Below are 24,273 nucleotides of genomic sequence, written 5' to 3'. Positions count from 1 at the left end.
TAAGTACTGGTTGGGTAGGTGATTTCAAATTTTGTTCCTATTCGAAGATTCTATTGTGATATTTTCTACTGATTTATTACTAGGATCTAATGGTTGCTTTTGTATTACTTGGACTTTCTAAGTACACATATGAATGAATCTATGTAAGTATAAAAGAATACCATATTATTATATTTAATACAATAGTTGTATGTTGAACACCAATTAGTACCAACAACTGTGTTTGATACTGAAAATGGTACTGAATGAGGCAAACTCTGCCCTTCTGAAGTTTATATATATAATGCAGAACACAAACACATGATCTGACCATTATGGGTGCTACATGATATGGTAAATGCAATGGAAGTGATGCAGAAACAAAAGAGCATGCCATGAAAGCAGGACTTAGGGGGAAATTTTAAGCAGTAAATGTATATCTTAGAAATAAAAAGGAAATTCTAAAATCAATTACCTAATCTTCTATCTTAGGAAACTACAAAAAGAAAAAGAAATTCAAAGTAAGCAGAAGAAAATAAATAATAAAAATTAGGTCAGAAATCAATGAAATTGAAAATAGGAAATATACAGAGAAAATCAACTAAATCAAGGGATCAATAAAATCATTAAACCTTCACCGGGCTAACTAAGAATAAAAAAGATGACCACAAATTACTAATATCAGTAATTTTTTAAAAAGTAGATATCACTGTAAGTCTCATCGACTTTGAAAAGGATAAGTAAGAAATATCATGAACAAGTCTGCCCACAAATTTGATAACCAAGATGGAATAGATTCTTTAAAATATATAATCTGCCAAAACTCACACAAGAAAAGATAGATGATATAAATAGGCATATGTCTATTAAATAAATTGAATCAACAATTAATAAACTTATAAAACAGGCAGCACCAGTTTCAGATGGGTTGAACAGTGAATTTTATCAAACATTTAAGGAAGGAATTACACCAATGTTTTACAATCTCCTTCAGAAGATATTAGAGGAAATACTACCTAACTTATTCTCTGAGACCAACACCATACCCAGAGAAAAACATTACAAGAAAAGATAACTATATATCAATATGTCTCATAAATATGGATGCAAAAGCCCTCAACAGAATAGCAAATTAAATCCAACAATGCATAAAAAGAATAATATACCATGACCAAGTGGGATTTATTCCAGCTGTGTAAGTCTGGTTCAACATTCAAAAATAAAGTAACCCATCACATAAAAAGTGTAAAGAAAATCAATTATATGATTGTATAAATAACAACAGAAAAATCATTTGAGGAAATACAATATCCATTCGTAATACACTAGAAATAGAGGGGAACATTCTTAAATTGGTAAAGAATTTTTAAAAATCTATTAAAAACCCTATAGCTAACATCATAATGAGAAAGCTTCACTAATATCAGGTACACAGCAAAGATGCCACCTCTTGGCACTATTTTTTAACATGAAACTGGAAGTCCTAACTAATGAAATAAGACAAGAAAAATAAACAAAATATACATTGATTGAGAGGGAAGAAATAAAACCCTTTGTATTCAGATAACATCAATGTAAAAAATCCAAAACTGCTCTAAAAATTAAGGTCTATTGGAAAAAAAGAAGGGAGGCTGATATTGAATTTATTATTAAAAATATATCTTTATTTGTTCTTGGAAAAATCTCAGAAAAATTTTCTAAGAATGAATTCAAAGTTGAAATCAAACTCTGTTATGTTTATACATGCAGGTTTATCTCATATGGACAACTTAGTTGACTTTGAAATTTGTTTGGAGAAAAAAATATTTTTTACTTTTATTGAAATTGAGAAAGATAATTCCCTGTTGTCCTTTTAGAGATATCTGTGTGTGTGTGTGTGTGTGTGTGTGTGTATGTGTATGTGTGCATTTATGCATGTGGTGTGTAGGTATATGTGGGTGTTGTAGCCAATTTACATTACATGTTAAATAAAATTGTCTATTATTTTTGTAATTTATTTGTGAAGACTATTCTAAATCTAACTAATATAAAATTCTAAATTCTAATACTCAGCAAATGTATGAGATCTTCACAATGTTTTAATAGTTACCAACATTGACTCACAGTAGCTATCTTATGTCTATAATATTCCTTAGACCATAAACCTAGACATGACTCTTGAATGATTTTACTTTCTACTCAGCATCCAATTAATAACATACTCATTCCAAGTTTTCCCCTAAAGCATTACTTGAATCCACTCTTTTTTCTTTATTGTCTACCATCCTTTCCAAAGACACACGTCATTTACCTCTCTCCCATACCACTTTAATATTACTAATATATATTCTTTGTTTTTTTACTTTCCAATCCATTTATTGCAGCAACAAAACTATCTTTAGAAATTATCTTCAACAACAACAGAATCTCTTTATGTTATTCCAATGCTTAAAAATTTCAGTGGAACTGCTTTTGGGAAAATGTCTAAACTATGCATTATAGATCCAAAGGCCTTGCATCCTTATCTTCTCAGATTGGCCCACCTCTCTATCTCCCTTTCCTTTAAGAACTTGTTTATATAGGATCTTTTCCTGTATCCAACAGCCCCTTATACATTATCTTTCCTCTCACTGAGAAACTAAAACCACTTATCACTGTGTGACACCTACTCATCTTTCAGATTGGAGCTTAGATGTCATCCTTTGTGTCCATCCATGACCCTTAAAATCTTCCCTGCCCTTGTTATAACACCTATCATATTGTGTTTAATCTCTTGTTAACTTTTCTGTATCACATATTATACTGTAAAATCAAATAGTGAGGAAATTGTATAACCAGTGTTTAGTGCAGTGTTTTACACAGGAAATGCACTAAATAAGTTTATTGTAAGAAAGCAAGCAATAAAAGACAAGAAAACTCATTTTTACATTAGTAACAGTGTGGATGAAATAACCTAATAAGCTGCATTGTCGGGACTTTTTCATTTCAAATCCAGGCTGGCTTCTCAGAATTCTCAGCTTACCTAATAATAATATTTTTGATAGCTTATTTTAATAAACCCGTGAGATTGACAGAATGTATCTGATGTTGAAATCTATTTATCAGCTGAAACTTTCTGGGTCAATTTAATCTTGGTATCTTTATTTTAACTTTTTAAAGTTATGTTCATTAGCTCTTCAGCTAGATTTGTCTTACAGAGAATTCAGGCAAATTCACTGTCTAGATTTTCTTCATAGGTATGAATCTTTCCTTACATTTCCTCTTCTAGAAGTGGTTGAACTGTTTTGAGATTAATAAATGTGATTAAATGAATATCTGCCTTGGTCATCTATGTAAAAGAGGCCTGCACTGCATTATACGATTGTATGTAATAATATGTACACATAGTATTATATGTAATATTTACAGACTTTATGGGGCATGTAAATTCTCTCTGGGCATGATAACATATGACTGTAATTTGTGCCGTTTCTGGCATATAGGGACTTGAACATTTAGAAAGGCTTGGATTCTGATTCTGCTATCTCACTTTCTATACCGAATGATAAGAACATGATAGCTCCATAACAAATAAAGAAATTATTGCTGCTTTAATTTCCTTAATTCTCTTTTCTCTGTTTGTAAATCTGTGAAATATTTATCCTTCAAACTTTGATGTTTTGTTTCTATGCCTCAAGCATGCACATTTGAATTGATAAATTTTGAAACTTGCCAAGATCTTGGATTTAGCTTATTCTCCATTAGCAAAGGAAGTACCCAAGTAGTTTTATTTTTTTTGAAAGATAAATACCAGTCTCTTCCAAAAGTATCTTGAATAATTGTATCCAATTTTGTATCCAGTAATGATAGATCTTTTTAATTCCACTAATCTTGACCTGACAGCAGAACAGAAGTTGAGGTCAATGATTTTTAAGTCACCATGTCCTCATCTTGATTCCTTGTTTTCAGCCTTTTAAGATGTTTAACGTCTCCTCCCCAGTAGTAGTAAAAATATCCTGTTTGGATCATTTTTTTTTCTGCATCAAAACTTAAAATTCTTCTCTTTCTTTCCTATTTGGCGTTGAACCTATTGATATTAAAGATAATGAGTGTGTTCTATTGTTTCACATATTATAGCTTGCTAAGCTTAATATCCTTTTGTAATAGCACAGCAGGCTTGTGGTGTATATGAGAAGGTAAATATAGTCATTGTAAAAGAAGTTTATGAAATCATAGGAAAAATGAAGCAATGACTCTTGGGTCAATCACTGTATTTAAGTATTGGCCATTAATGGCAAATTGATACTCAAGAAAATGTCTCAAAAAATGTAAGAATTGTTGGCTCTGCCATTTTGAAAACAGACCAGTTTTTAGAATTCAACAGATCCAATGAGAAAGGTAAGTAATAGCCCTGTATAATTTCAAGTTGAATTTATAATACATTCAAGGTTTTTGCAGCATAAAAAGCTGTAGTGTCAAAATCGTGTTTTCGGCCAAGGATTGCTGTTAGCATGTGATTAACCTCCCAAATGATAACATATTTCCAAAGGCTGTCTTAGGAGGTCACACTTTGGCAACAGCAAATAGAGTATAATGGCTAACATTATTTACCAGCTACTAGTCCCGCTATTTGTTTGTCACATAATGGTTTCTCATTTTGTCATTTATGTAACTGGTGATCATTAGCATACAGGTTTACAGTACTTCATGTACAATAAAAGAAAAGAGCAAGTGAGTAAAACTAATTTACTTATAAAATGGCAACTTGAGGAAATGTATTTTGAAAGAATGACATTTCCTTGAACTCATCTTTTCATAAGTTCTGTTTTTAAGGGCCTTTAAAAAAAGGCTTCAGTGTTCCAGTAAAATTGCTAGAGCAATAAATGTTCCATCAATTGTGCTTTCTTCAATTCTCTACTTAAGAACTTCAGGATAAGTATAATAATCACCATAGTAATGTGTTGCTATTACATTTTTACCACAGTTCTTCTTAGGAGCTCATAGTATACTGTGTGACCACATGGAATGTATTCTTTAAAAAAAAGAATCACCTGTGGAACACTGTACCTATATAAAGATCTGTAAAGGTTTTGTAATTCTGGAAGAGAATGAAAAGTTGGAGTTATTTACTGGTTTCTCTGGCCAAGTTTTACTAACCTCTACAAAGCTTCTGAGGCTAAATGGTAAGTGCCTTGTAAAGATTAATAAATACATCTTTGACAATTTTTTTCCATTTTAAAAAAGCATATCAACTAGTTTGATAAGAGCTCCTAGAATGATTTTGCCCCAACTTGTAAAAACAAACAGTACCTGGCAGGGAAACCCCATCCATCTTTTTTTTCTGTGAATCATAGTGACTATAAGATTTATCAAAGACAGTAGAAAAGTGACGGGTTTAATAACAGTATTTTAGAGAAGTCCCCTGGGTCTCTTAGAGCACATGTAAATATGTGCTGACCCTCATGACTGACTTAACTGAAGTCTTCAGAGCTCTTTGAAAAAGAGCTATATAAACACAAGATAGTCATCAGCAACACTGAGAAATACAAATGAGTCAGTTCAGGGCTACTTTAAATAAGTTGAGATGAGATCACTTATAAAACATTTTGGCACGGTTTGATGATTCCCTTCTGCTTTTCCTTGCCATGCCATATTTCCTTACTTTGACAGGGCAATTAGGTTTTTACTAAATAGTTTCAATCATGTGGTGATTCAGTCTTTTTTTTTTTTTTAATGTTTATTTATCTTTGAGAGAGAGTGAGCAGGTGTGCACTGGGGCGAGGTCAGAGAGAGAGGAGAGAGACAAAGGATGTGAAGCAGGCTCTGTTCACAAACCATGAGATCATAACTTGAGCCCAAGGTTAGTCGCTTAACTGACAGAGTCACCCAGGTGCCTCAATGATTGTCTTTTATATCCATATTCAACTCTAATAAACAAACAAAAATGCCTTTGAACTTTCAAAATTTGCCAATTGCCTTTAGTATACTAACTAATGAAGCTGAATTTTGAAAGAAGCAGCTAAATTGCTATTTCTCTTGTTTTTATCTTAGTAGCCTCTTTGGGAGATGGAGGGGTGTGAGATATAAATTCAAAGAGCATTGAAATGTTTTCTAACCTCCATTGCTAAACATATTCAACTATGAGATTTTGACTCCTTCTCAGCCTTGGATTACACATCATTAAAATGGTGATAGAAACATGTCCCTTATTTCTTATAAGTAGTAGTAAAATCACATATGGTAATACTTAAAATAAATATTTTTCTAAAAATAAAGCTGTAACAAATATATTTCAGGTATGTGTGTGAAAGTGTTGAACCACTATATTGTACACCTGAAATGAATATTACGCTGTATGGTAACTAACTGGAATTTAAATAAAACCTAAAAGAAACTGTAAGGAACATTCATGCACAGGTTTTTGTGTGAACATAAATTTTGTTTCTGTGAGACAAATATCCAAGAGTGTAAATGGTAGGTTGTATGATAGTTACCTGTGTAATTTTTTGAGAATCTGCCAAACTGTTTTCAAGTGCAGCTGAACCATTTTACATTCGCACCAGCAATGAGTGAGTGACTTTTTCTGCATCCTCACCTGCTTTGGTGTTGCAGCTCTTTCTTCTTTTAGCTATCCCCATAGGTATCTTGTGGTTTTAATATGTATTTTCTTAATCACTAGTGATGTTAAACATTTTTATGTACTAACTTGGCCTCTGTACATCACCTTTGGTGAAATGTCTGCTGACATCTTTGGCACATTTTCTAAGTGGGATTTTTTCTTTCCTACTTTTGAATTTTGAAAGTTTTTAAACAAAATTTATTTTAGGTATGGGGGCACCTGGGTGGCTCAGTCAGCTAAGCATCCACCTCTTGATTTTAGCTTAGGTCATGATCTCATGGTTTGTGAGTTCAGGCTCCATATTAGACTCTGAGCTGGCAGTGCGGAGCCTGCTTAGGATTCTCTCTCTCTCTCTCTCTCTCTCTTTCTCTTTCTCTCCCTCTCCCTCCCTCTCTCCCTCTCTCTCTGGCCCTGCCTTGCTCTCTGTCTCTCTCTCAGAAGAAATAAACATTAACTTTAAAAAAAAATTCAGGTACAAAAATCTCTATTGGATGTATAATTTTCAAATGTTACCTTCCAATTTACAGATTGTTATCATCTCAATATCTATCTGTTGAGATTTTATTTCAATTATCATATTTTTTATTGCTGATTTTCTTTTACTCATTTTAAAACTTCTACTTTGTTGCTGAGGTTTTCTATTATTTCATTTGTTTAAAACATTTATAAAAGTATATGTTTGTGATACTATTTAAATTATGATCAAATGATTGCAACATTTGGTTCATCTCAGTATTGGCATCAGTTGATTTTCTTTCCTCATTCAATTCGTGGTTTTCCTGTTTCCTGGTATGATAAGTGACTTTTTATTTCATCCTGAATATTTTGATTATTATGTTACAAAATATTTGATTCTATTCAATGCAACGTTGGCAGGTATATTGTAATAGATTCCCTTGGGCTGTATTTCCAATGACTAATTTTCAGAGTTCTTGCAATAACGTTCTGTCTGCCCTGCTTCATTCTTCTTTGTTACCAGGAGTCTTGCTCAAACTTTCCTGGTTACCTCTTTCAGGGACAGAAGCTGCTTTTCAGGGCTGCCTATTGTTGGTAGGAATGAGTGTGTGTGTGTGTGTGTGTGTGTGCATGCGTGAGTGTGTGAGAATGGTGTGATATATCAAGTTTTATATCACAATGGTGTGATATATCAACTAACATTAAAGGCAGCAAGCTTATTTATTCTTGTTCTCATTGAATGATAATTAAAATAGTATTATGTTTTATTATCATTGAAATTTCCTCTTAAGGGAGAGATCATTTTGTGGGTTAATATATTGATAAGCTTCTTGGAGTGATGAAATATGGATAATGGACAACATTTGTGGGTATAGACAGATGTTTTGGGTCAAAGTCATGCTAGGCAAGACAAATCTAGGCTGAAATAATAAATGTACAGTGAATATGAATTTATAAGATAAACTTTTATGAATAACTTGGTGCTTTTATTTATGTTTCCAAGTCCTATAGAATTGATTGAGGGAAAAAGGATTGAATTGCTTTAAAAATAAAATCTGTATGATAAAGAACTGCAACTTCTAATTAAAAATATTACCACAAGCTCTACTAGCATACTTTTAGGGAATCAAAGATTTTTGGCTCATCCTGTAAGCCAAAGTAGAAGTACCAATGACTAAAAGTGGGCTTTGAAGCACTATGAATAAAATAAATTGCATAAGATTAATTTGACACTAAGAAATTAAGATACAGAATGATCATAGATTTTATGGAAAAATTCTAAGGTACCAGCCTAGTGATAAAATGAAATGACAGCAGATTTCAATCAGAAAAAGGAAAGAAAAAAAAAAGAAAATATTCAGTAAAGTAAAAAAAAAAACAACAAATAAAAGAACATTTCATTTATACAGCAGAATTTATTGGGATGCTCTATGTTAATTTTTTGTTTTCTTTTTCCGTAGATAAGAAAATAATGTCAGGGAACTCCTTATGTTTGTTTCAGTGATTGCAATTTCTTAAAATGTTTTAGAAAAGGTAACAAAAAGATAATTCTAGAAGCCAAACAAGAAATATGGAATGGAAATTATTCATACACAAGAGTTTTCCCATGAGAAATCATTTCTGTCCTTAACAGAGATTTTCATATGTATTTAATACTTTCTAATTGAGTAGTAATTTTCAATGTGGATATACAATATGTGTTGATTCGCATGGTTTGGGGAGCAAAGCACCCCATGTAATATATAGAGATCAAAGTGAGGTGAGGAATATAGTCTTTTTTTCTAGTTTTTATTTAAATTACAGTTAGTTAGCATACAGTGTAATATTAATTTCAGATGTACAATTTACTGATTCAACACTTCTATACAACACCCAGTGCTCCCTATAAGTGCACTTCTTAATCCCCATCACCTATTTTACCCATTCCCTCAATCACCTCCACTCTGATAGCCATCAATTTGTTCTCTGTTGTTAAGAGTCTGTTTCTTGGTTTGCCTCTCTCTCCTCCCCACCCTGCCATGCTCATTTGTTTTATTTCTTAAATTCCACTAATGAGTGAAAACATATGGTATTTATCTTTCTCTGACTGACTTATTTTGCTTAGCATAATCCTGTCTAGCTCCACCCATGTCATTGCAAATGGCAAGATTTCATTCTTTTTTATGGCTGAGTAATTTTTCATTTTATATATACACACACATATATACATGTGTATATATATTCATATATATGTATATATATACACACATATATACACATGCATACATACCACACATATATACATATATACCGCATCTTCCTTATCCATTTATTAGTCAGTGGATATTTGGGCCATTTCCATAATTTGGCTATTGTTGATAATACTGCTATAAACATCAGGGTACATGTATCCTTTTGAATTAGTATTTTTGTATCCTTTGTGTAAATAGCAAATAGAGCAACTGCTGGTATATAGTGTCTTTTGAGAAGAACTGCTTTCCAAATTCCTTGTTTTTAAGATTTAAAAACAAACCTGAAAAATTATTTAAATAACACATGTATGTTGGAGAAAATAGAAAATACATAAGAAAAAAGATAGTACTAAATCAATATTACATTACCTAGAGATAATGACTGTTAATTATATGTGTGTATCCAAATTATTCCCTGCATGCATATGTACACTCATACGCAGTAATATAGTCAAACATTTAAAAAGTTGCATTTATACTTAAGCTACTCTTTTTCAAGCTGATATTCTTGTATTTCAACAATGCATCATGACAATATTTCCATGTAATAATTGTGCTTCTACAATTTCATTTGTCATGGTTCAAATCACTTAACAATAAAGGTTTAACAGCATTTATTCACCAATCTTGTATTATTGCTATTTAAGACTTTTCAGAAACTACAGTTAATAAAACCCAAGAGGACCTTCTATCATAGAAATTAAGAAAGGCAAGGAATGAGTTCATCAAACTGATTGTAATTTGCACTAGCTAATGAATGGGTACAGTTAAGTTTTATGCTTAACTGTATACATCTTATGGTAAATAATGTACAGATATATCTATACTCTGCATTTATTTACTGTCCTGCTCTACTAACTAGACTGATAAAATATTTATCTGAGGGTAGTTAAAATAGAAATACGGTGAATACAAAATGTACAAAATAAACACTTATGACTAAATAATAATGTTAAAAATGAAATGAGGTTTTGTGTTCCTTTCCCTATTTCTCTGTTTGTTTGTTTGTTTTCTTCTCTGTTTTTCTCTTTTGTACCAATCCTCCAAATCCATGTCCCCACATCATGGTTTATATGCTACATTTGAAATGCAGTAAGGCCTGTCTCAGTAGAACTTTGGAAGAGGGCAAAATCTATTTCAGAACAAGCCATCTCATTATTTGGACAACATTTTAATCAAAGGTGTATTTTCCTGACTCTGTGCCGATACCAAGACAATGGTTCAACTGCTGATCAAGAACTTTCTGATCCATTAACCATTTTCAATTACTATTAACTCTTTATTCTAGTCATTTTTCTCACTTTGCCAGCTTATATTCCATGATATAATACTATAAACCTATCCTTATATATATTTCAATTCCTTTTCCTTTCATTTCCTCTGTTCTACTGCAAGCAATACGCTTACTCTGATATAAATCAATTATCTTCCTCTCTGGGCCTTCGTTTCAGTAATTGAAATTTTGGGGTAAATGAATACTAGCTAGTGTTCAACCTAAATTCATGACTTCGTACTTCAAGTGTTCAATACTGCCATGAAATCCTTTGAAAATTCCAAAAGAATTTTACCTAACACCCAAGATAATTATTTCAAACTTTATCTCTTTCATCTTTTCTCAAAGTGATAGCCTCGCATCATATACTACTGAGAAAATGGAAAACAAATGGATAAACTTTTAATTCTCCTATCAAACCTAATATCATCCTGAAGCATATGCTCTATCTGGATTCCAGTTTCAAGAAAAATAATAACATTCGTCTATCAAAGAAAAGTTTCCACCTGTGTTTGGATTACATTCTCTAAAACATTCTCCAGGAATTTCATTCTTTCTTTCACACCATATGCCAGTCTTCCCTAGTCGGCTGACCATTTCCAAAAATACATTAATTAATTCTGATGTCTCTCAACTAAAGAATCTGCAATGAACCCACAATCTCCTCTAGTTACTAGTCCAATTTCTTTTTCGCCCTAAACATCATCTTGAAAGTTTTACCAACATGTATGTTCTTCAGTTAGTCACTTTTGTCATTTTTTCTTCAGACAACTAAAACCAGGATTCTGTCAACATCTCTGAACTAAATATCCTCCTGTCAGGTAATCAATCATCTTTATGTTTCCTTACACAGCTTCTAAATCACTGCTCCTCAAAATGTGTTCATGGTCCCACAATATTAACAATGTAAGAGAAGCATTTATTAAACTTTTTTATTATTCTTTCTCCGATAATAGAGACACTAGGTTCTCTGCCCCCAAACCTGAGTCATTTTTGAATTCTCCCTTTTGGTCAATCCCCACATTAGTTCTTTTGGCAAATTCACTTCTGCTGACATGTTCCTTGTACAAAAAGCTATTGTCTCTCATGTAGACTACTACAGGGATTTTCTACAAGTCGCTCTATTTGAGCTCTTTCAACACTGCAATACATTTTATTAATAGAAACCAGAGTGATACTTTTAAAATGTAAATCAGGTCATAATACTACCCTGCTGAAAACCCTTCAGTGTCTTCTCATAGCATTTAGAATAAACTCAAATTATTGTGGTCAGTGTGAGTGTATGCAATCTGACTGCTGCTCACACTTTCAGTTTATAGACTTACTCCCATCCTTTTCAGCTTATAAAATTCCCCTTAAACACATTAGCCACATAGACTCTTTCAGGGTCTCCAATCCAGTGTTCTCCCAGTGTCATCAGTCCCTGGAGTATTACATAATGGAAATTCTCTACTCTCTCCCAGGTCTATTGACGTAGAAACTCTATGTGAGGGACCTAGCAACTGGGTTTTAACCCGGCTTCCATATGATCTTTTCCACAGCTTTACTAAGGTATAATTGACAAATAAAATTATAAAATGTGGGGTTCCTGGGTGTCTCAGTTAAGTGTTTGACTCTTAATTCAGCTCAGGTAATGAGTTTGAGCCCCATGTTGGGCTCTGCACTGACAGCATGGAGCCTGCTTTGGATTCTCTCTCTTTGCCTCTCACCCACTAATGTGCACATGCTCTCATGCGCGTGCGCGCTCTCTCTCTCTCAAAATAAATAATTTAAAAAAATACACAACAATTAAAATGTACAATGTGATGATCTATATGCATATGCATGGTGAAAGGAGCCCCCCCCCACACACACATTGACTTTTCAATACTTCATCACCTCATGTATTTGTGTGTGTGTAAGGGAGTGAAAACACTTAATTCTACTCTTAGCAAATTTCAATTATATAATACATGTGATTTGATGTATGCTAAAATCTGAGCATTACTGCTATATACAGCATGATATTTATGTCTCAGGGGTTTTGTTTGTCTTTTTCAATGACTGGATTATTCCTTCTCTGACTCTTAGCCTGGCATGTTTTTCAAGGTCCAGTATGTACCGCTGAGTCTAAAGAACCCTCCACTACCATTAAATATGATTGACTTGCTTATTGATTGTATTATCTGTCACTCTCTCTCCAATGCAAGCTCCAGCATGGCAAGGGCTTGTCAGACTTGTTTAGGGCTCTAATCACACCTGTAGTACAATGTCTGAGTCAAAGAGTAGGCACTTCATAAACGTATTTAAGATGAATGCATTCATTGTGAGAATCTGTAAACGGTCATTTGGTTAGTTGATAATTTATAAACCGTACCAAATTATTTGACATTTATCTTGAATTGAAAAGAAAAATCTGTCTCTCAAAATGACAGAAAGTAATGTTTCTCTCTTTCTCTTCTGCCCTTTCTTTCATGCTGTCTACTCTTTCTATAAATCTTTCCTACTTTCCCTAATCCAAGTTCATTACTATTCATTTCTTAAATATCAGACTCAGTTTAGGTTTTAGGATAACTTACTTGTCCTTGTCTTCCTAGGTTCTCCCTGTATCTACGAACCTTAAAGGTGTCACTTTCCGTTACTTTCTTTAAAAATCCTGTAACTAACTCTATACTAACCTGTACATTGTTTTATAGTTGTCTGTTTTCGTATCTACCTCCTACAAATCTATTAGCTCCTTAATTTTAAGGACTATTTTGTTCATGTTGGTGAATTACTAGTGAACATAGTACCTGATACATCTAGAGGTAGCCATCAAAATTAATTTAATTAATAAAAATACCTGCGGCTGCAGAAGTTTCTAGAACAAAATTAAACAAGCAAGGAACACCCACTGATTTGAATTTAGGAGCCAGGATTCAGGGATCTAGGGATTAGTACTTAATGGCACCTGTTGACAGCTTGAGTCATCACTGCAAGCACCTCAACAAAAGTTTTTGCACATCCAGCAGCTACTGAGGGCTCTGGACTCACCTAAGAATATAATCTCACTGCTTAGTCCTTCTCTAGAAAATTCCTGCAGCAAAGAATCCTTAAAAGATATAAAAAGGAAAACAAGACAAAATCCTTACTTTTAGAATAAGTTTAGTGTCATCATCTACTTTGGTTCAGAAGATATAAATTTATTTAGATAAGGATGGCTTTTACCTAATTTCTCAAATGTTCATAAAATCTAAATTTAAAATTAGAAGTTGTACTCTTTTCCTTAAAAACCCAGTTCTTTATCTTAAACATCCTTTGCTTGGTTTCTAGATTGATTAAGATGGAATTCTTTACCCCTGTGGAGAAAAGAGACTAGATATGTTACAGATTGTGGGATGGGTCTACTACAGGACCACTGTGTCTGTCTATAAAGAAGTTTATAAATATTGACATACTTGGAGAAATGTGCTTTAAATACATATTTATGGGAATATTCATGGGATAAAATTTGGCATTGCATGATATTTACATTTCAGTTTGTTTTCCTAATGTGTAATGCATATTGGAATTCATATCTTGAAATCTTAACATCATTAACCTTTTTCATTGCCCAAGGGAGTAAAAATATATGTAGGAAAAGGGATTAATTGATTCATAAGGCTTATCCATAGAGCAATAAACAAAATCAACAACTTTAAAAAGATGAAATTATTGTAACAAAAACTAGATAGAGAAATAAAATTTAAGTGTATTAATTTTAATATTATTAATTATGAGTCATACGCTATAATTTAAGCTATATATATTTATATATAAAACTATAGGGGCGCCTGGATGGCTCAGTCGGCTAAGCGTCCAACTTCATCTCAGGTCATTATCTCACGGTTCCTGGGTTCAAGCCCCGCGTTGGACTCTGTGCTGACCGCCAGCTCAAGAGCCTGGAGCCTGTTTCAGATTCTGTGTCTCCCTCTCTCTCTGACCCTCCTCTGCATACGCTCTCTCTCTCTCTCAGAAATAAATAAAAATGAAAAAAATTTTAAAAACTATATACACTTAAATAAGTAATATGTATTTATAAAACGTATATATTATATTAAGCTTCTTTTATAAATTGAGGAAATCCAACTAAAGGAATGTGCAAGGCAGAACAATTTAATTAACTGACTCAACAAATATTTATTCTGCACTTAATGCCTGCCAGATTTCCTTCCAATTTCTGAAGAAATGAAAATCAGGATGGATGATGTCCCTGAATTTACATAGCTTAAATTCTAATAAACTTCTTATAATCATGTAGGCAATTCATTTTATTATGGCTGGAAATATTACTAGTTATCTATCTCAAATTTTGTACCTTAGCTTTCTGCTTGCTCTTATATTATCATGTTTGCAAATTTCAAAAGTTAACTTTATTAGCTTTAGAGACTCCTTCCATCCTTAACACATCTCTTTAGCCTTCTTCATACATCTACATTCACATTAAAAATAACTTTAGTTTGGATATATGATCTTTTGCTCTTTGCATAATTTCAAAGGAATAACCATGTAACCACATTTAAATGTCTGCTTACTAGGCATCTAATCACAATGGTACCTGTCACACAATGCTGGCCATTTATTTCAGTGATGATTCACACCATTCCAATGGGTAACCAGTTATATTACAGTTTCCTTATTAATTCTTTTACTGTTTACAAATTGGATCTCAGCTAAGGGTCATGCTATGTGCTAGTTAGGAGGAATGAAATGTTGAGTAGATTCTCTTTATGGAGCTCACAGATTAGCAGAGTAGATGAAAGTTAATCTAAAATCAAAATCAAATAAGTATATACTTGTAAATATGATCTCAACCAGATCTGCTAAGCAGAGCCACAAATTCTCTTTCCAGTATATTACCATGCCCATTGTACATCCTGAGAAAATATTCCTCATGAAGTTTTACTTTTTAGTAATCACTTGGCAGATGACTGGATAATCTATATTAAATTGTAAAAAGTGATCTATCTTTTTAAAATTCTTTTTCAATGTACAAAAAAAAAAAAAACCCCTAGCCTATAGTTGAAAATTTGGGGGAATATGAAAACACATAAAAAAATTTTAAATGTTTGTTTATATTTGAGAGAGAGACAAAGTGCTAGCAGGGGAGGGCAGAGAGAGAGGGAGACACCGAATCTGAAAAGGCTCCAGGTTCTGAGCTGTCAGCACAGAGCCCGACATGGGGCCTGAACTCACCAAGCATGAGATCATGACCTGAGCTGAAGTCAGACGCTTAACTGACTGAGACACCCAAGTGCCCCTGAAAACACATACTTTAAATGGAATTTGCAACAATATAGTAATTTAAAATTGTCTATTATGTTATGATTTATGCATTATTAAGTACACTATTAAAAATAATTAAGATACACGAATGAAGACATGCATGTTAATTTCCATCTTTCTTATTCTGGGTTTCCTCCCCTCCCCTCTCCTTACTGAAAAAAAGAAATTCTCCCTTTTAATCATAGTAAGGTTCCCAGTCAGATCCTAAAAAGCTTAAGAGATGTGTGAAAAAAACTACCTTTTTAAAAATGTTTATTTATTTATATTTGAGAGAGAGAAAGAAAGAGACAGAGAGAAGGAGAGAGAGAGCAAGGGAGATGCAGAGAGAATCTCAAGCAAGCGCCTCACTGTCAGTTCAGAGCCTGACGCGGGGCCTGAATCCACGAGCCACAACATCAAGACCTGAGCTGAAATCCAAAATCAGACACTTAACAGACTGAGCTACTTAGGAGCCCCTGTAGAACAATCTTAATTTTCATGTTCTTCTTGGTGGCAATGGCATCTATTAACCCCTTCATTAACTTTTGGTGCCTCAGTTATACAAGACTGACAATTCATGATTTTAAAATATTATTCATAGTTTCTATATATACAGATATTGAATATGTTGATATAGTAGTTATTTTTCAAATATCTTTATAATAAAAGGTTTTGGTATAATTTTCAAAATATTATGTGAATATTTTAAGAATATATAGGCAGTTGATTTCATATCTAAGTTAGACTATGTGAAGAAAAAGCTTGGAATTAGAATAGTCATAGGACACAGAGGGCAGTATGATGGGAAATCAAATGCATCTGAGTTCCAAGGACAAATGCTCACTTAATTATATGCTTCTGTAGAATCATTGGCTCTGACACACAATGTTTTGATTAGGCTTGTTCTTTCTGGTTAACATGCTATTTTTGTGGAATCAGTATGTAGAAGTTAAAAATCAAATAAGCCATAGAGCAGTAGTTCAAATAGACAAAGACTCATTGTGGTTTCCCAGAGCTATTTTTCTAAGCACCTTCAGTTCCTTCCAACATGCCTGGAAGAGTTGTATTCAGATCTTCCTGCCCTCATTTGCAGCTGGTTGGAAGCCTAACTCATTTCTTTAGACACTCCCACCACTCTGCTTCATCCTCAAATAGCAACCTGCTATCTGTCTTCTGGAGATGTGATCACATCTCTAGCCTGTTTACCTCTTTCTCCCATTCTTCTTACCGTTGTGACATTATGAATAGTATTTAATGGATTATCGAAGGTAACTGTGTTTAGTCTACTTTCTTCAACTCCACTTGGAGCACTCACTCACTCACTCCCATTTCCTCTTAAAACGTCTTACTTACACAATGATTTAGTTGAGTAAATGCATGCATGTCATAATATTGTACATACCGTTATTTTTAATGAGTTTTACTATTTTAATTTCCCACGGCTTTTCTTTCTTACCTTTTCTTTATCCTGTCCACAGATTATCCATACCCATACTCAACACATAAAACAAAAACCACAATCTGCATAGGATTATTTTATTCTGTTTGTTCTCTATGCTAGTGTAATTACACATTATGTAACATACATATAATATTAATTATAACACATACAGTACACTAAAGATTTAGTATAATTATATAAAAATGTGATTATAGTCAGCACATTTATCTTCACTTTTTATTCAGTTATAGCTTATGCCATTATTTCAAATCACTTGGTATATTTCTATGTCACTGTCATGACTGATGAGTGGTATTCTAATGTGTGATTATACCATGTTATGTTAGTTTTACAATTATCCTCCTTTCAATAGAAATCTACTTCATTTCAGGATTATCTATAACTACAAACAATGTCACCGTAACATAAGTGATCCTGTGTCCTTATAAACTGGTGTCATTGTATCTGTGTGATAGGTTACCAAGAATGAGGTTGATAGGTTAGACTAGATATATGTATATTTCCCAAATGATTCGCTTAAAAGCTGTAGAAATTTACATTTCCATGAACAATATATGACAACACCTTTGTACATTCATACTTTTCCACCAAAAATATGTTAAATGAGTTTCTCATTTTTGCTAGTCTGATTCCTATGTGACAGCTCATGGCTACTTTGCATTACCCTGAAAACTAATGAGTTTAAGCATCTTTTCATTAGGATTTGTTCTTCGATGAATTGCCTCTTCAGATACTTTGTAGATTTTCTAATATTTAACACTCCTCTTGTCATTTATCAAGTACTATTCTAAATTAGCGATAATAACTCTATCTACAGCATTGCAAATATTTTTTATATAATTTATTGTCTATCCATGTTTTCTGTTCATACTGGGGCTTATTAGTTGTTTGTTTGGCATTGTCATGCTCACATTTCCTTAATCAAGCATGCCTATGCCTATCTTCAAACATTCGTCTTTAGGGTTGCACTCCTGACGGTTTACCATCATTATTTGTGACAGGCTGGAAGCATGATTGTCTCTTCAGAGGCCTGTAGCTTCTACCACTCTGCTTCTTCCACAAACAGATCTGTCTTCTACAGATGTGACCACATCACTATGTCTTTCTTTCATTCATGTAGGGTGCAATATTGGTACAATTTTATTTTCTTCCCACTGAATGTAGTTGACAATGAAATGGGAAAAGATGGAACAAGAACAGATTTCAGGTTAAACTCATAATTGGAACATATCTCCATGAATAACTTTTGCAAAGTTTCCAATTAAACAGTGTCTCCTCAAATGTATACCATAGATGCCTCTGGCAAATGTCAGAAGCATTAAAATTGTACAAATCTAGGGGTGACTAGGTGCTTCAGTCAGTTAAGTGTCGGACTTGGATTCACGTCATGATCTCATGGTTTGTGAGTTCAAGCCCCGCATTGGGCTTTCTGTTGACACCTAAGAGCCTGGAGCCTGCTTCAGATTCTGTGTCTCTGACTCTCTCTGCCCCTCTGCCACTTGCTCTCTCTTTGTCTGCTTCAAAAATAAATAAATATTAAAAATTGTTTTTAAATTGTACAAATTTATAGATATTTACACATTACATGAAGTCATATTCTAAATTCAGATGATAGACACAAATTCTCACTGTCATCAATGCTTAATGGGTTATTTAGAAGTTGTGGAGGATGAAGAACATAATTTTGGTTGAGTGGGCCTGTCATGTACACTGCAATACATTTAGTTGCTCTCCTTATTGCATGGATTGAGATGTACATATTCATGCAGAACAAATTGGGATGAGTCAAGTCAATTGCTGAGGTCCAAATGAAGGACTTGATAGATTGTATGCTGTTAAGAACATTTAAATTTTATGTATGTTGATTCTTTTGGGAAATTTTTTTTCCTGCAGAATCTAAATCCAATCATATTAATTCAATTTAAAAGGGAGAATATTTAATATCTTTAATGTTCAGAAATAATTATTATAAGTTATCATTAGAAAGGAGAACATGCACATTTAAAAATATATATTAAATGTTCAATTTATCATTTCAAATAATCAAGGGTTATCCAAGTAATTGACTTCTTAATATCTTAAGACATTAGTGGAAGTGAAAGTGAAAAGAGGCTGTAAATTCTATGTGCCACGTTTAGCCATTTATAATTGAGTGCATCACATTGGAAATAGTGCTTAATATTCATATTCTGTTCATACATATCTTAAATTTTTATTTTTTATCTCATCTTCCCAGTCAATAGAAATTCACTTCTCAAATAATTCTGGAACCATCAGTTAATAATAAAATAAGGAAAAAAGTGGGTTAAAGAAAGGAATTAAAAAATAATTATTTAAACTTTATATATCAGCTTAAAATATATGCATATACTTATATTCCCTAACATTTTAGTGAGTACAAATAATTACAGGAAAAAACATAAAAAATAACCTTATGTTACATAGTTTTCTTTAAAATAAAGCAAGAACTTAAGGGGATACTTAAAGCAGTATGACTATATATTTTTTGTGCTAGATCAAACATAGGTGCCAAAATAGTTATAAGGCAGAAACAATATTTGCTTAAGAAAGTGTCTAAAGAAGGACAGGAACTTTTTATAAGCAGTCATAGCAATAATTAGAAGGAATGATAGAATTGTTATTGCTCAGCCTTAGAGAAGTTCTGACAAAAAATATCATGAGTGCTTTTGAGAGGAAGGCTGTTCAAATGTGGTTAAAGAAAAATCAATGGTTAAGTTTAAACCAATAATATCAAAAGGCAACTGGATAGTTATATTTATTAGAAAACATACATTCTTTTACCTACAAATACATCTATCTATCTACCTATTAAGTTTCTTCAAAATATAGGATTTTCCCAGTTATGTAAGATTTTACTTTCTTGAATTAAAATATTAAAATATTTTGTATAATTTATATAAAGTTGAATTATAAAGATGTTCAGATATGATGGTGTGGATTGGAGGGCCTTCAATCAAGTAAATTGCTATCACTGTCATCTTGGTCTAACTCCAAGTTGTATTATGGTAAAGTGAATAAAAAATCTGGAAATTGGATTTACAAAACTGAGATCCTAATAAATTACAAATATATACATTATTATCTGAGAGTACTGATGTGATTGATAACACATTTAAATACGTGTCTAAATTTAGTAAATCAATTTAACAGACACAAAAGCATTTTTTTAGAAATCCATTATTTCTATTTTTTCCACTTAATGTTTTTGAAAACAAGACATATCTTCCATTATAATAAATGCTAAAGTTTTCAAGTTTAGTAATGCTAAATCTTACTATCTAATGAAAAAAACTTTTAATATATTAATATTTAATACATTCTCATGACTAGTTATAGCATATAAAGATTGGCCTATACTTTTTTAATATGCTATTTATACTACTTCCTATAGTGTGAGAAAATGTAATAATAAAAACTACTTTGCATGATATCAACATGGCCGACCTTTAAAATATATATCATATCTGTCTTCCATTTACTCAGCCATCAGTCTAGTCCAACCCAGCATTTGATATTCCTTTTTCTCTTAGGATAGGCTCCAAACTGGTCTGTCTGCTTTCATTCCTACAGTACATCAACCCACTCTTTATGAAACATGTAGGTTGATCCTTTAGAAGTTAAAAAATCAGTACATGAGGTCTTCCACTTACATCTAAAATGGAGAAACAAAAAATGAATTTGCCCTTTCTGCTTGGAAAAACATTCCGCCCTCTTTCCCCCACAAAGAAAACTCATATAAAACATATAAGAAACAATGGTTTTCATGACACTAAAATGCATTCTGAGGTTGCTAAACCAAGGAGGGAGAAATATAATTCACACTGAGCCACAGATATTGGTACTCTTAACAAAGACTCTATCTTCAGTGGATTTAATTGTTTGCCAAGTTTAGTTAACTGAAGGGGACCAAATAGTCACTTTGCTAAATGACTTTAAGATATTAGAAATTCCTTGTAAGTATAGAAAAATTCCTCCAAAAATTTTCAGAGAATAGATAATAAAATATATTTACAATGTAAAACTTACTCATTCAAACCATAAGGAGGTCCTTCAAAAGATTTAGAATAATTGCATCCACCAAGACATTGTAAAATACTTGATAAGAAAGCATTGTTATCTCTGAATAAAGAGTTAGCTGTTGATTTTTATAGGGAAGGAAGATGCTGTTATTTGAAAGAATGCTTTTAATGAGAATGATTGATTTTCTAATGAGAGGGATGTTAGGCAGGGCCATTTCTCTGGATCACCTTATGGTTTAATAAGTTTTAAGTTTGCTTATATATTTTGAGAGAGAAAGAGATAGTGTGAGGTGGGGAGGGGCAGAGAGTGAGGGAGACAGAGAATCCCAAGCAGGCTCTGCACCATCAGCTTGGAGTCCAGTGGAGGGGTAGAACTCATGAAACCATGAGATCATGACCTGAGCCAAAAACAAGATTCAGATGCCTAACCTACTAGGCCACCCAGGAGACCCATGGTTTAATAAGTTTTAATAAGGAGGAATACTCTGCATAGTCCAATTCCTTGTAAGATTATATAAGACTGACATTGGAAAACTTAATAAAGTCATCTCACATCTGTAAATAAAGAAGGAAGAAATGAAGAAAACAGTTTATGCCAAATAGAGTCAAATGATAATTCATAACCTTTTCCCAAATTCCAAGGTTGAGTCAGTTCACAAGCTCAGAGCCTGTTGAAGAAAGGAGAGTCCATAAACTTTTGAGGAAGGACCATGCAGACCCCACAAGAACCATAGTCTTCCATCTACCTCCTGCCCTTCCCCAAAGGATACTGTGGCAATCACTGGAGTATGTGCCTAGAGAAACTGGCTTTTAACTTTCTTTGAAAGAGGCTTTTATATAAATGTTGACTAAATATGAGGGTGGACTATGTTAGATACTATAAACTGTTCAGTATATTTTGGATCTTCCAATACATATGTATTAGAGGTAATGTGTGTGTGTGTGTGTGTGTGTGTGTGTGTGTGTGTATAAAGTTATAAAATTTAAATTAAAACTTGCCAGGGAAGAAAAAGGCTCAAAGTCACATTTTATTCTCCTACAAGTGGTCATAGGTAAAGTGGCTCTGTAACTGGCAACTGTAGCACCAATTTCCTGACTGAACAAAGTGGTTGCTTTAACTTCCAATGTTGACATGGGCCTACAACCAGCAACAGTTCTGATCATGGTAGAAATAGCAGCTCCTGTGGTGGTCCATTCCAGGTATGACTACGGGAGTTATCTTGAATGTTCATCTTAGTACCTGTTTTCTCAGCCCTTCCAGTGCATACCTAGAGCTTCCCAGGTAATGAGCTTGGCATACTAGTGTGCTACAGATGGGTTATGGATGCCTTAATATTGACTACTTTCATTCATTGGGCAACTGGTTTGGGCCTGGGGAAAGCAGATCAGAGTCTCTAAGACAGGCTTATTTGGGCATGAAAAGTCTGAGTATACCATACAGTACAAAAACTTGTGATCCCTATGAAGACCCAATGTAAGCCACTTCACTAAATGTAATAAATCCTTTTCTGCTGAAACTAGTTAGAATGTTGTTTGTTTGTTTGTTTTATGTTTGTTTTTGTTTTGTTTTGTTTTGTTTTCCATCTGACCAGGCCTTAACACTGTTGACTTTCCCGGAACATCCCTGTTATAACTTGGGTTCTCCAGAAGCTAAGTCAGAGGACTTTGTGGTACTGTTTATTAGGAAGCCTGGGCCTCAGGAGCAGGACAAAGAGAGTAAAGGATAAGAGGTAAAAGTTCATTGCTGCTACTCTTTCAAGTTTAAAGAATAGAAGTAGCATAATACATTTCATCTAGTTATAACAAAAGAATAAAATATTAATTTATTTTCATTTTACTAGTAACCATTAATAGAATTAATTACTTAACTGTAGCTGAAACAATGGTAAAATAGCCCTTATAATCATTAATGAATACTAACATTGGGAATACATACAAATAAAATGGGAGAAAGTATCATAGGGTATTGATAATGTGTATATGTGCAGATATCAGAGTCTTATTTGGAATGCTAATTCTAAAACTTGTTTAGTTATTTCACTTTGATCAGGCTTATTTAAGCTTTTCTAATCATCATTTTTTTCACGTGGAAAATTGTCACCTGTCTATTTTGAGGTGTCTACGATGTCATATAGTTTAAGACATATCATCATTTTATGTACCATTAACAAAGGAAAAGAAAACTCAACAGCCAACTTCTGGCATTTTACCAGTGGACTGGTAACATGAATCCTGATTTCAGAGTGGCTAAAATAAAAAATAAAGAAAAAAATAAATTGAGTTAAAATTGATAAAGTAGTATGGGCTTTTGTGAAAATTAAATAAGATAATGCACAACACTTAACACAAGCCTGAGATATCAGAGCTCAAATATATTAGTCAATACAAAAATATGGAAAATTTATACTATCTTTAAAATAAATAGAAAACATAGTCCAACCCACTTGAGTGATTTTGTTGTTGTTGCAGTTCTATTCAAAGGTTTTCTTTATAATTGGTGTAGCAAGCACTGGTATAATCATTTTTAGTTGTGATCATTTAATTTCTTTTGTCCTTCCCAATTCATCTCATTTGGTTTCAGAATTCAAATGTAGTGCTTTTGACTTAACAATAAAGGGAAGTAAAAAATGACTAAAGTGAAATCATTCTCTAAATAGGCTTACAATCCAGAAGTGTCTGGCTTAGTTTGATGTATAAGTTTATTCATTATGTTGAAACATGCTTGCATGTTTAAATAGATCATCATCCATGCTTATGCTCTTGATTCTTGCTTGTCATTTATATTTCTAGCCGTCTATCATATTTGTCAAATGCTTTCAAGATTCAATCATGGGACACAGTCTTACTCTGATGATCACATGTATATTTTCTAGATAAATGCATTTTTGAAAATCATTCAGCATCTAAATAAAACAAGAACTCACTATATATAATTTTGTGAAGTGTTTATTATTGTAGCTTTCTAGTTTTATAAATCAAATAGGTTTTAACTC

The 24,273-nt window shown here is 32.9% G+C and overlaps 1 long non-coding RNA gene across 1 annotated transcript in view; it reads left to right on the top strand.

Moving 5' to 3' along the window:
- The window catches only part of LOC144222022 (uncharacterized), a 70,128-nt gene extending 46,858 nt beyond the window's left edge, over positions 1 to 23,270 (top strand). Inside the window, exon 3 of the long non-coding RNA XR_013332261.1 lies at positions 22,873 to 23,270. This is a non-coding gene — a long non-coding RNA (uncharacterized LOC144222022). The remainder of the gene's footprint in view (positions 1 to 22,872) is intronic.
- Positions 23,271 to 24,273: the final 1,003 nt, after the last annotated feature.

This window comes from Crocuta crocuta, unplaced genomic scaffold, assembly GCF_008692635.1.
Source record: "Crocuta crocuta isolate KB4526 unplaced genomic scaffold, BGI_CrCroc_1.0 scaffold376, whole genome shotgun sequence".
Lineage (NCBI taxonomy): Eukaryota > Metazoa > Chordata > Mammalia > Carnivora > Hyaenidae > Crocuta > Crocuta crocuta.
This window is presented reverse-complemented; position numbering and strand designations above follow the sequence as displayed.